We start from the raw sequence: 12600 nt of genomic DNA on the forward strand, positions 1-12600 counted from the left end.
GCTGAATCCCATCTGGTGAGTGCCATGTTGGCTATCCCTGCCCTAAGTATATTTCATTAGATGAAGTCTTTCTGCCTGTAGAGTTTTCCCAGAACCTGCTCTTTTTATAGAACAGAAGCCTGTGCCAAAGAGTGACATGGAATCACGTACCGACTATTAGGGAGCGTGGAGGAAAATGCATCTAGTAGCCCTTGCCCGGAGAATATCCCTCTATCTCTCTATATATCTCCTTTAGCGGCTATAAAGAGTGCATGTCAGAACACAAAACACACACCCTCCCCAGAGCCTACAAGTAACTGGCTGCCTTGTTCTGTTATTCAACAGTTCTGGTTGAAAGGTTGCAAACACAGCACACCCTTCCCTGAGGACCAGAGACTATGGCAGAGGGCCAGACGCCTTATCTCTGATACAACTGATGCAAAGTAAGAGGCCAGGGAAAGAAGGCCCGCTGGAGATTACTGTGACCTGCCATCTTTGCTCTCTTCGTTTAAGGTGACTGGTGCTACCCTTTAGTAGATGTCCGTCTCTCTGTATTTTGAGAGTTGCAGGGGGCGAAAAGGTGCCCACAGTAGCTTGGGAGATGGGAATGGCCTGCTCACTTCCTGCTGGGACACTCCTTGCCAGTGAAAGAGGAAATGTTCCTCTCCCATTGCATAATCTTTTGCTGCAATTTTTCTGCTGTTTCTCCAGTCTATGTGAAATCAAATGCTAGGGAAATAGGAGGCTCCCATATATTGGTGGGGATGGGGGGGGGCAGGGGGCAGGAATCGATGCAGTCCACATTTAAAGGTGACCATATGAAATTTTCAGTTTCCAAAACAATATGAGAAGTGGAAGAAAGCCATCTTTTGAAATTTCCACCTCTCTGAATTTTGCAATGGAATTCTCCAGCCAAGTAACATATACAAAAATGCAGTTACTTGGGTAATGTGACCATTAAAATGCATATATTAGTGGGGAGGGAGTGTGCATATTAGGCAAAATTGCAAACAAGCATATATATTAGGAGGAATTCACACTAAACTGCTAATGAATTGTCATGAGTACCTTTTTTTTAATGAAAACTTATGGAAATGTGAAAAACTGCAGATTGGAAAAGTGAGAAACTGAGAAAAATGAACATTGGCTGATTCACCCGTCACTAATCACTGGTTCATTTAGTCATGTTCCCTCCCCAAGTGTATATTTTTTTGGGGGGGGGGGTGGCAATCATGGGAAGATACCCTTGGGAAAGAAACCTGTCAAAGTTCAGATAAATAGGTCCAGAGGCTATTGTGCTAAGGGGTTTTGTTTGTCATAAAAAATGGGGAAAGTCTGGGGGTGCATTTCTCCACCTCACCTTCCCAGAAGCACCCTCTGTGAAGCACAAAGAGCTAATTGCCTGTTTTGTGGGGGAAGCCGCCCCAATAGTCTAATTTCATCGCTTATGCCCTGCTTTCACAGCCAAAAAGTCCGGAAGAGAATAATGACTCACACGAAGAACACCTTTGTTATTCCTTCCCCAAAGCACAGTGATTTGAGGGCACAGGGGAAATCATTCACCGTGATGGAAAAACTAGACCTGCCCATCGAAACAAGAGATTTCCCTGCCTCTCCACCCTCTCCCCTTTCAAGCTCCGGTTGTTTCCCAAGTCAGCTTGATTTCATTTCCCAGAAATAAGAAGGCAGCCAGGCTGGGGGAGAAGCTTGCATGTTTAACTTTTATGGGGGAAGTGAAGCAACAGTTCTGCTCGGAAGGCTGAGAATTCCCTGGCCCACCTCGACACACCTTGCTAGCAGTGCAATCCAACTCAGGAACGTGAGAGACTGCATCTGATCCGGCCCATTGTTTGGGTTGCATGCAGAGCTGATGCACACCCCTAGTATTTCCATCAGGAAAACAGCACACAGAGAAGGCGAAGGCCTCCCTTTCCTGGGGCTGTAGTCCTGATTCAATCCTACCCACCCACCCATCCCAGGCTGCTTTCAAAAAAGAAAATAGGCAGGGGATCTGGCCCTTTGAATAAATAGAGAAATATTCATTCCTATAGTTCATACAGGCACTGCCAGCCCCCTGCCAGTGCATTTAACTGGCCACAATGGTCAGAGGCAGATAATAGCTGAAGGTGTAAGAGCACACCAGGCTCTTTTTGTCTCTGAATGTTCTTGCTTTCCTGGCAAGACAATTTTCCTAGCCTTCTTTCTTCCCCAATGTAGTTCTTGTTTTGCCTCATGCAGCCATCAGCATCTTTGTTCCACGATCTTGATGTACTGATTCTCAGTAAAGGCAAGAGAAAACTGGTGCTGTGCCAAAAATTTCTTCTGCTTTTCCCCCCTCCATCAACCAATAGGAAAAGCAATTGCCTTCAATTCTGGTGAAATTTTCATGGATGCATGCAGCGTTTTTGTTCCCTTTACCATACATTCAGGGTATCCAGGCTGTTTTATGTTATTCTGCAAATCATCTCTCCAGTGCTAACTCTGCCCATGGGATTTTTCAGATCGGAAAGTGTGGGCAGCGATGGAGTGTGCAGAGTGCTAAAGAAATGTTTCACAGAAAGAAGAGGAAGAAGACGAAACATACCCCCCTTGGCAACTTGATAAGGTAACCTCAGTACCTTACCACACCTATGGAAACTCTGAAGAAATTGCCTGTAAATAAATATAAGTCATGATCTGGAATACTCTGCTGTTGTCAACAGCCCTGTCCTAATGTGACACCCTCTGGAGGCAGCCAATAGGGCAGGAAGGCCACAGGGCAGGGGAGGGGAGAGACATGGAGGGAGCATGTCTGGGCTGCATAGCCACCTCATTCAAAATCAAGTTATTTATGAGTCAGGTCTTATGGAAAGAGCTTAAATGTTGCCATCACAAAAGATGCATTGAGTTCTGTTGTACTAGCCTGACCGCCTACGACTACTCTGTGCTCAGTTATATGTGATATAAAGATAAGGCCTGGTGAGGGGAGCAATATCTCAGAGTCTACAAGGTCATCGGGAATGAAAGCTGAATTGTGAAGCTTTCTGAAGGAGTACAGTGAGAGAGTGCCTGTCCCTTCTAAAGACCACCTCTCTGTCGCCTCCCAGCCCCCTAGTGCTGTGATGGCTAAAATTTCACATACCAGGAAAAATCCTGCAATATGATTCTAAGAATTCAGCTCAAGGATTAAATGTTTAAAAGCCAGCTAGCTTCAGCTGCATCCTGAGGGCCCCAGCCCAGAGGAGGAGTTAGGGGAGCATGGCTGGTTCAGTTGCACTGGGCACAGAGTCTTGGGGATGCCGTCACTATGGACAAACGGTGGCATACAAATTTAATAAATAATAGTAACTATAATGTAGAATGGAAGGTGAGAGGTGTGTGTGGGGGGGTGAATTTTGGCATTGTACATGGTGCTGCTGACATCTGAGACCCCAAGATCCACCACTGCCCAGTTTCTCCGTGATGTTCTGGTTTCAAAGCTGTTTCCGTCACCGTACGTGCACCTCTATGGACTACTTCAAGAAGCATCCCCTGGGAAGGGCTGCAGCTCACTGGTCCAGCAGCTGCCTTGCATGCAGAAGGTCCCATGTTGAGGCTCCAGCATCTCTAGGAAGGGCTAGGAGAGACTCCCATCAAAATCCCTGGAGAGCTGATGGCCAGCTAGTGTAGACAATCCTCTGCTATGTTCCTGTTTTCTCCAGATAACTCCACTCAGGGTCCCCATCTCTCTGGCCTTCATGAGGCTCTGCGGGCCTCCACAATCACAGTGATGTCCTCCTCTCTCTCTCTAACTTGACTTGAATGGACAATGATGGTCCAGGCTGTCACCTTTGGCTTCATGTGCAGTGACAGCCTTGCTGTTGTGTTTCTTGTAGAGTGACTGTGTGTCCTCCTTTACAGAGGACAATCTTTATTCTGAAGGGCTTCCAGGAAGCAAACATTCTGCCCTCCATTTGAAGGCCTCTCTGATCCAAGTCTGGTTTAAAGATCAAGACCCTCAAAAAGGGAGAATGGAGGTCCTGAATTTGTTCATCAGCAGTTAGCAACACCTGCACATTAGAATGAGCCAACACACAAGTCAGCAAGTCACACTCTTCACCACTACGGTGAGATGTAGCACTATTTAAATGCCAGTAAACATTCCTAAATTCCATACTCATAAATTAGCAGGTTCAAATCAGTAACTACTTTGGTCCTGGTTTTTGGTAATGCATTTCTCTTTTCAGTTGATGCATAAATGGTCACCTTAGCTGCCGGGCGAGCTGAGGTTGATGGGAAAGTGATGGGAAGCATATTTTGCAAGCAACAGACACTGTGATGGGTGGTGTTATGACTGGAGGAGGCTCTTTAAAACAGCACAGAAAGGAGGACAAAGCAGAGATCAGGGCTAATAAGCAGCTGCCTGAAGCCGGCTCCCCTGAAAGGAATAGAAATAAGCCTTATGTAACCGTATCTCTGTAATCCGCCTCTCTGTTGGGTTTTGCCTTGGACACTTTGTGAAGCTCAAGGAAGAGCCTCTGAGGTCTTAAAGTATCTGACAATAAGACAGCATTTAAACACAGCCCAGTGTCCAGCCAGGTGACTACACAGAGACAAGAATAACCTGGGGTGGTGAGGGCAGGAAGGAGCCATTCGTTGGTTTAATGCAATAGACAGGGGGGGGGGGGGCATATATCTCTTATTCCTCCATCCATCCTCCCTTCTTGACATGGCACTAAAGGGGCTTTGAGATTTAGGCCTGAGATGCAATTATGCAGGATAATCCTTTGCTGCCACAGAGATGTAAGGTTCTAAAAAGAAAGACCTTTCTTTAAATTAAGAGGGACTTGATCCTGTGCAATGACAAGTTGTGTTCCCGAAACTCAAAATATCTGACCCTGCTGTTATAACTGGTGTCAGCATCATTGCATCAAACTTCTGAAGAAGAATGTGGAGGGACTGATTGAACGAGATCTCCAGGTAGGTTGTGGACATGGGCTAGGAGGTTCCTGTGGTGTGTGGGCTCTAGCAACTAGGATGGAAGAGAAAATCATTCTGTTTGCATTTCCACATGACCCTATCCAATCTGCATTTCCCAGACAAAGATGTGGATTGAAACATAGTCATCCTTTGACATTCATACTTCACCCAAATTTTGCAATGCAGTTCTCCAGCTAAAACATGCATGGAAAAATGTACATACCAGGTGAAAGTGTGAGCAAAAATGTGTATATTCGTGAAAGGCATGTACAAAAGGCATTATATTAGGAGAAATTGCTTGCAAAAATGCATGCCTTAAGCAAATTTGTGTGCAAAAATGCATATCCTAGGAGACTTTTCTTTTTTTGCAGAAATCATAGAGTTGGAAGGGACCTTGAGGATTCCAGTCCAACCCCCTGCAATGCAGGAATATCCAGGTGTCCCATACTGCTTGCCCTGTGGAACGCCCTCCCACCAGATGTCAAAGAGAACAACAACTACCAGACCTTTTAGAAGACATCTGAAGGCAGCCCTGTTTAGGGAAGCTTTTAATGTTTGATGCATTATTGTATTTTAATATTTTGTTGGAAGCCGCCCAGATGGGCGAGGTATAAACATTAAATTATATTACAGTGGTACCTTGGGTTACATACGCTTCAGGTTACATACACTTCAGGTTACAGACTTCACTAACCCAGAAATAGTGCTTCAGGTTAAGAACTTTGCTTCAGGATAAGAACAGAAATCGTGTTCCGGCAGTGCAGCGGCAGCAGGAGGCCCTATTAACTAAAGTGGTGCTTCAGGTTAAGAACAGTTTCAGGTTAAGTACAGACCTCCGGAACGAATTAAATACTTAACCCGAGGTATCACTGTAGTATTATTATTATTATTATCAAACCTTGGCGTTATCAGCACCACACTCTAAGCAACTGAGCTATCCTGTCAAGAGATGGGGTAAATGGAATTTAAGATTGGAAAAAATAAGAAACAGAGTGTGGGTAAGTGGGGAACAGCACAGAAAGATTTGCCCATCCCTCCTAGTAACCTGCAATCCTGCTAACTTCACCCATGATGGACAAAAGCAAAGTAAATGATTTAGTATGTGCAAACATATGCAAGTTGTTGCTTACTTGGGACTTACAGCTTTCGTAATTCAGTTGCCCTTGATGCTGAATCAACACCTTTCTCTAATCACAGAGTAGGCACTCCAGGAGAGGGATAAACACACGATGGAGAAGGGACAGAAAGGGCTGAGGAGGGTTTGGAAACTGACACGAGGCGGAGGAGCAAAGCAGTTTCGCTCTTTGGCAACGGGAGGGGGAGAAACAAAGCGCAGAGCTGCGCCGGCTCGTGGCTTTCCTGGCAGCGGCACGTGAGGAGCAAGAGCTGCTCCAGCTGTAGGAAACAGAAACTGCAGCCTCTGCAGCTGCTGGCTTGTGAGCAACTCTCGTTCCCCGCAGTCTCTCTCAGATGGAGGAGAATCTTCCCCCAGCAGCTCAGTAGGAAAACAAAACAGAAAACGCGCAGGTCTCTTTCTCTGCAACATAACAAGGTTGATGTAACCTGGATTTCCTTTCCCTTTGTGCCACAGGAGGGAGACAGACCATGAAGGACCATGGAAGAATGATTTCCCTTGAGGCCAGACCACCCACGGCCCATCTTCACCGCCCCCGCCCACGAGTATCAGAAATGTCAGATTTCCAGGTGAAGGTGCTCGTGGGTGCGTCCTCCCCAACCAGACACAAGCAGGTTGCACTGTCTTCATTCCACTTCTCCATTTCTCTGTTTCCGGTCACAAATACTGAGCAACGCCCCCTCCCCTTTTACAACCTATTGCAGTTTTACTCAACAAACGCAACATAACATCGTTGCATTTTCTCTCCCCTCCCCTGTCTGAGTGACGGGGAACTTCTGGCTCTCCCGGTGTTGTTGAAATACAACTCCTCCCATCCAGAGGCTTAGCTAGCAAGTCGGTTGCCCAGTGCGCCCTGACCCTCCTCCCCTCCTAGCTACACCTCTGCCACCATCCCTGGTCGTTTGGAGTCCCAACAACCTCTGCAGGGCCACAGTTGCCCCACCCTTCTTCCAGGCAGGTCTGCACCATACATTTAAAGTATATGGCTTCCCCCCAAGAATCCTAGGAGGGGGAAAGAACAGTTCCCAGGTTTGGGGGGGGGGAGTTGTGTGCTTTAAATGTTTATTGGGTGCCCTTTAAATGTGTTGTGTGGATCTGCCCTCTATCTATCTATCTATCTATCATATCCTCCAATGAAAATAAGGACATCCTAATGAAAAGCAGGGCATTCTAGGATCAAATCAGAAACTGGGCTGGCTTCTGTAAATCTGGGATTGTCCCTGGAAAATAGGGAGACTTGGAAGGCCTGCTATTTATCTGTCTGTCTGTCTGTCTGTCTGTCTATCTAGCTAGTGCTTTTTTTCTTTTAAAAAAGAATATGTTTAGGGGTACTCTCATTTTCTTACTCATATTGAATTACTGCCCCTCAATGAGGCCAAACTTAGATTCACAACATGTTTAGGGGTATGCGTACCCCTGCATACCCCCAGAATAAAAGTGCTGTATCTATCTATCTATGAATGAATGGATGGATGATGGAAGTATAGTTATACTGGGGAATATATAGTTATATTCCCCAAAGAGGAGTACAGTGGTACCTCAGGTTACATATGCTTCAGGTTACAGACTCCGCTAACCCAGAAATAGTGCTTCAGGTTAAGAACTTTGCTTCAGGATGAGAACAGAAATCGTGCTCTGGCGGCGCGGCAGCAGCAGGAGGCCCCATTAGCTAAAGTGGTGCTTCAGGTTAAGAACAGTTTCAGGTTAAGTACAGACCTCCGGAACGAATTAAGTACTTAACCCGAGGTACCACTGTATATGGTTCATTCTACTTCACATGTGCTGTATACCTTTCTCTCCCAGAATCACAGTACACATTCTTCTCTGACTGGATATCAGGCAGCTCCCTATGACCTGGCAGGTTACGGACTTCAAGATTCGCAGCCTTTGTTTGCTTCTGATGTAATTCATTTAAGCCAGAGTTGCTACCTCAGTAATAGGCCTGCCTTGTTATGTCGGTGAGTGAATCGATGAGCTGGGGTTTCACTCTCCCTTAATTTGATGTGGTGTTTGAGGCTAAGTGGTGCCCCTTCTGTCATAGCCTCTGGCTTTGTGGTGGTCATTAGACCTTTTACGTCTCTCGGGAAACACGAGCGTCATCGCAAGCCTCACAAGCTGGGAGCTCCCATGAAACTGTATCGCTGCAAAGGGCTGCGGGAGGCTCCTGGGTCTTCTTAATGGAACTGAGGTAACTAATGGGACCTGAGGTTTCTCGTACGGAACCTCCCAGTTACGAAACCCAAGTTGTTATTCTGTTCCACTTGACAGGTCATCCTAGGGAGGAAAAGATCCAGGCTGCTCTGTCAAAACAAAAAGGAGCCAAGAAAGCCTTGCCTCTGAGGATTAATTATACAGACCGTAAAGCACAGATGCAAAAAGAAACGAATCGGCACTCAGATCCTAAGCACAACGCACTTTCTTGGAATCAGAAAATTGAGAGCAGATTCACAAATAAGCCTTAGCAGGGTTGTGTTTTCAGACAGCATTGGAAATTGGTAAACAAATTAAAAATGCACTTTCTTACTACCATGGTGCCAAGGGCTGCTCCAGACAGTGGTGGAGCGTCATGCTCCGGCACCGGGGGGGGGGGGGGCTAGAGCAGGCAGGGGCAGGGGCAGGGCTGGCGTGCATCCCGGGAGTGTTACGCGCCACCCACAGGAGCTTGGCATGCATCCTGGGGGCGTGGTGCCCAGTGCAGGCAGGGGGGCAGCCGCAATGGCACCCCACTGTGATTGCACTGCCAGGGCAGTGCGCTCCCCCCTGCACTCCTCTTCCACTGCCAGTGGCTCCAGTTAATCTATTTATTGAGCACTCATTCTTATCTGCTTGCACAAATCTTACATGGTTGGACCACAGCCGGTCTTTATTGTATACTGTACCACTTTGGTAAGGTCCGGTTGCAAAGTAGTTTGTAAATCTGCAAATAAAGTAAGGGGAAGGGACAAATGTGAAGGGCGGGGGGACTCTGATGAGATGGAAAGATGGGGCAGCTTCAGAAGGTGCTGAGGCCATGGAAAATGAGACTGAACTTGCATAGGATCCCTGAGCCACAGGTTGTCCATCTGTGCTTTATAGCAGGTGTGGGAAACCTTTGGCCTTCCAGGTGATGCTGAACTGCAGCTCCCATCACCTCTGGCCATTGGCCCTGCTTGCTGGGGCTGCTGGGAGTTGTAGTTCAGCAACATCAGGAGGACCAAAGGTTCTCCAAGTCTCCTTTATATAAACACTGACATTATGGTCTCCTCTGTGCTGGAGAAGTGAACCTGCTTGAATGCTTCCTGTGTAAATAAACAAAGGCACCAACCTCCCCAGCCTGCGGAAAACAAGAACATCGTAAAGAAGGCAGAGCTAAAATCCATCTTAGAATCATAGAATCATAGAATCATAGAGTTGGAACAGACCACAAGGGCCATCGAGTCCAACCCCCTGCCAAGCAGGAAACACCATCAGAGCACTCCTGACATATGGTTGTCAAGCCTCTGCTTAAAGACCTCCAAAGAAGGAGACTCCACCATACTCCTTGGCAGCAAATTCCACTGTCGAACAGCTCTTACTGTCAGGAAGTTACTCCTAATGTTTAGGTGGAATCTTCTTTCTTGTAGTTTGGATCCATTGCTCCGTGTCCGCTTCTCTGGAGCAGCAGAAAACAACCTTTCTCCCTCCTCTATGTGACATCCTTTTATATATTTTGAACATGGCTATCATATCACCCCTTAACCTCCTCTTCTCCAGGCTAAACATGCCCAGCTCCCTTAGCCGTTCCTCATAAGGCATCGTTTCCAGGCCTTTGACCATTTTGGTTGCCCTCCTCTGGACATGTTCCAGTTTGTCAGTGTCCTTCTTGAACTGTGGTGCCCAGAACTGGACACAGTACTCCAGGTGAGGTCTGACCAGAGCAGAATACAGTGGCACTATTACTTCCCTTGATCTAGATGCTATACTCCTATTGATGCAGCCCAGAATTGAATTGGCTTTTTTAGCTGCCGCGTCACACTGTTGGCTAATGTCAAGTTTGTGGTCAACCAAGACTCCTAGATCCTTTTCACATGTACTGCTCTCAAGCCAGGTGTCACCCATCTTGTATTTGTGCCTCTCATTTTTTTTGCCCAAGTGCAATACTTTACATTTCTCCCTGTTAAAATTCATCTTGTTTGTTTTGGCCCAGTTCTCTAATCTGTCAAGGTCATTTTGAAGTGTGATCCTGTCCTCTGGGGTGTTAGCCACCCCTCCCAGTTTGATGTCATCTGCAAATTTGATCAGGATGCCCTTGAGTCCATCATCCAAGTCGTTGATAAAGATGTTGAATAAGACCGGGCCCAAGACAGAACCCTGTGGCACCCCACTAGTCACTCTTCTCCAGGATGAAGAGGAACCATTGATGAGCACCCTTCGGGTTCGGTCAGTCAGCCAGTTACAAATCCAAAGAGTGGTAGCATAGTCAAGACCGCATTTTACCAGCTTCTTTACAAGAATATAATGGGGCACCTTGTCAAATGCCTTGCTGCAATCAAGGTAGGCTACATCCACTGCGTTCCCTTCATCTACCAGGCTTGTAATTCTGTCAAAAAACGAGATCAGGTTAGTCTGACATGACTTATTTTTCAGAAATCCATGCTGACTATTGGTGATCACAGCATTCCATGCACAGCTGACCTGCAGAAAGAGTTGTTCTGACTGGAGAAGATTAAGGCTCATTGGGCTTCTTGTCTGGGCTGCATATGCTGGACCTCTGAGTCCCATTGAACTCACGGCCCTTTCAGGGATAGAGACACACCAGGCAGAATAAAAGTTTGCACAGTTCCATATATATCACAGATCTCAGGTTACTGGTGATTCTGAATGAATTTCAGGCTAGCAAGGATGCAGAGACAGTCCTCCCAGATTGTAAGGGCTAGTAAATTAACCTTGCCCAATAAGAAGAGCCTGAAAGTGCCAAGATTTAATATTTCAGAGAGAAACCTCCCTCCTACTAACTGGTTCTCCTGGCAATCTGATGAACAGCATGCTTTTATCAATACTGGTCAACCTTCCCAATTTCACCAATCAACAATCAAATGCATATGGGTCACTTTTACTCATCCCACAATGAGGAGGTGGTAGACCTGTTTGGCTCTTGCCAGTATCTGATGTGTGAAAGTATCAACACTTCCTACATTAATGAATAACCATTTATGGCCCTCCTGAATCCCCAGCGGCTGTTGACATACGTTGGGATCATTCCTAGGCTAAGCAATTAAAAGGAACTTTTATTGCCACATAACACTGCGTGTTTTGCCAGGGAGTTCTGGCTTTTTAGGTGGCAAAATACCTTCCTCTAGATTCTAGGTTCCCAAACAGTGCAAAACCGATAAGGAACTTTGGTGTGTCATATTGACAGTACCCTCCTGTGGGTGACAAAGTAGAAGCTCCTCACTCCTTTGCAATCTGCATAAGACCTGGGTGGAATCTACACACATTAAAAATGCTGTGAAAATGCTGTTGTTGTTGTTGTTTTTAAAAAAACATTTTGAAAAATACATTGAATTTGGCATAGCTCACTGTCACCATCTAGTGTCGCACTTGTATATTGCACATTACAAGACATTTAAAACCTTTTATAGCTGAGTCCCTGGATGCCTCTTAGTCTGTGCAAGACACACCTTAGGGCTACTCTGCAATTCTGCACAAGCGCAGAATTTTCTTGTTTAAAAGAAAAAGCTAAAGGGCTTTAGGACTAGGGAATAGCTTAGTTGGCAGAGCATGAGAATCTTAATCTCAGGGTCATGGGTTCAAGCCCCATGTTGGGCAAAAGTTTTCTGCATTGCAGGGGGTTGAACTAGATGACCCATGAGACCCCTTCCAAATCTACAATTCTATGATTTTATGATTCTGTAATAACTTCCTGGTAATAATGCCTCTGAACCCAGAATGCTTCAGAAGGATTTTCAAGCTTCAGAGAGCTATGCTTTAAGTGCCCTAAGCTACCCCCTTTACATGAACTAAAGTGCATTATTATGCTTTTTTAACGTATAAATGCAAATATATCTCATTTATACAGGTTTCAGCACTTGGCTTTTCTTTGTGCAGTTCAGTCACTTGCAGTGCAACATACAGAAAGGGATGGGTTACGTCTTCCCCTCCTAAACATCAATCATATAGAAAGCCAAAATTGCAGTGGAAATAAATTTGGGTAAGTAATCAGCAATTCCTGTCACCCTGTTGCTAAGACAGCATGTATTGGACCCATTCCCTAGTTACATTTCCTAAACTGAAAGCAGATATGTAGAAATTGCCACGAGGATTAGCTTGCCTTTTGTTGTTGTTGCCGTTGCAAATATCTCGGCTCAGCCCTGTGCTGTTGTGAAGTGTGTCAGCCTGGCTTGAGAAAACATCTTCTAGGTTGAAAGGAATCATGGGAGATGTGTGTCTCTCGCATGCTGAGCTGAGGATACAAGTTCCTGATGTCATTTTAAGAAAATCATTGGTCTAATCTTGGCTGGGTCTTTTGTTTGTCTGTCATCATCTGGAGTTTGTTAAATCCTTTTGGCTTAGTAGATGTGGATGCTGTT

At 45.8% G+C, this 12600-nt stretch overlaps 1 long non-coding RNA gene across 1 annotated transcript; it reads left to right on the forward strand.

Moving 5' to 3' along the window:
- The first annotated feature begins 273 nt into the window (after positions 1-273).
- On the forward strand, positions 274-5503 carry LOC308472214. Its single transcript, XR_013983358.1, has 3 exons — positions 274-492; positions 2481-2584; positions 5289-5503. It is a non-coding gene; the product is annotated as an uncharacterized lncRNA (long non-coding RNA).
- The last annotated feature ends 7097 nt before the right edge of the window (positions 5504-12600 follow it).

This window comes from Podarcis pityusensis (assembly GCF_964106645.2).
Source record: "Podarcis pityusensis genome assembly, chromosome: 2".
Lineage (NCBI taxonomy): Eukaryota > Metazoa > Chordata > Lepidosauria > Squamata > Lacertidae > Podarcis > Podarcis pityusensis.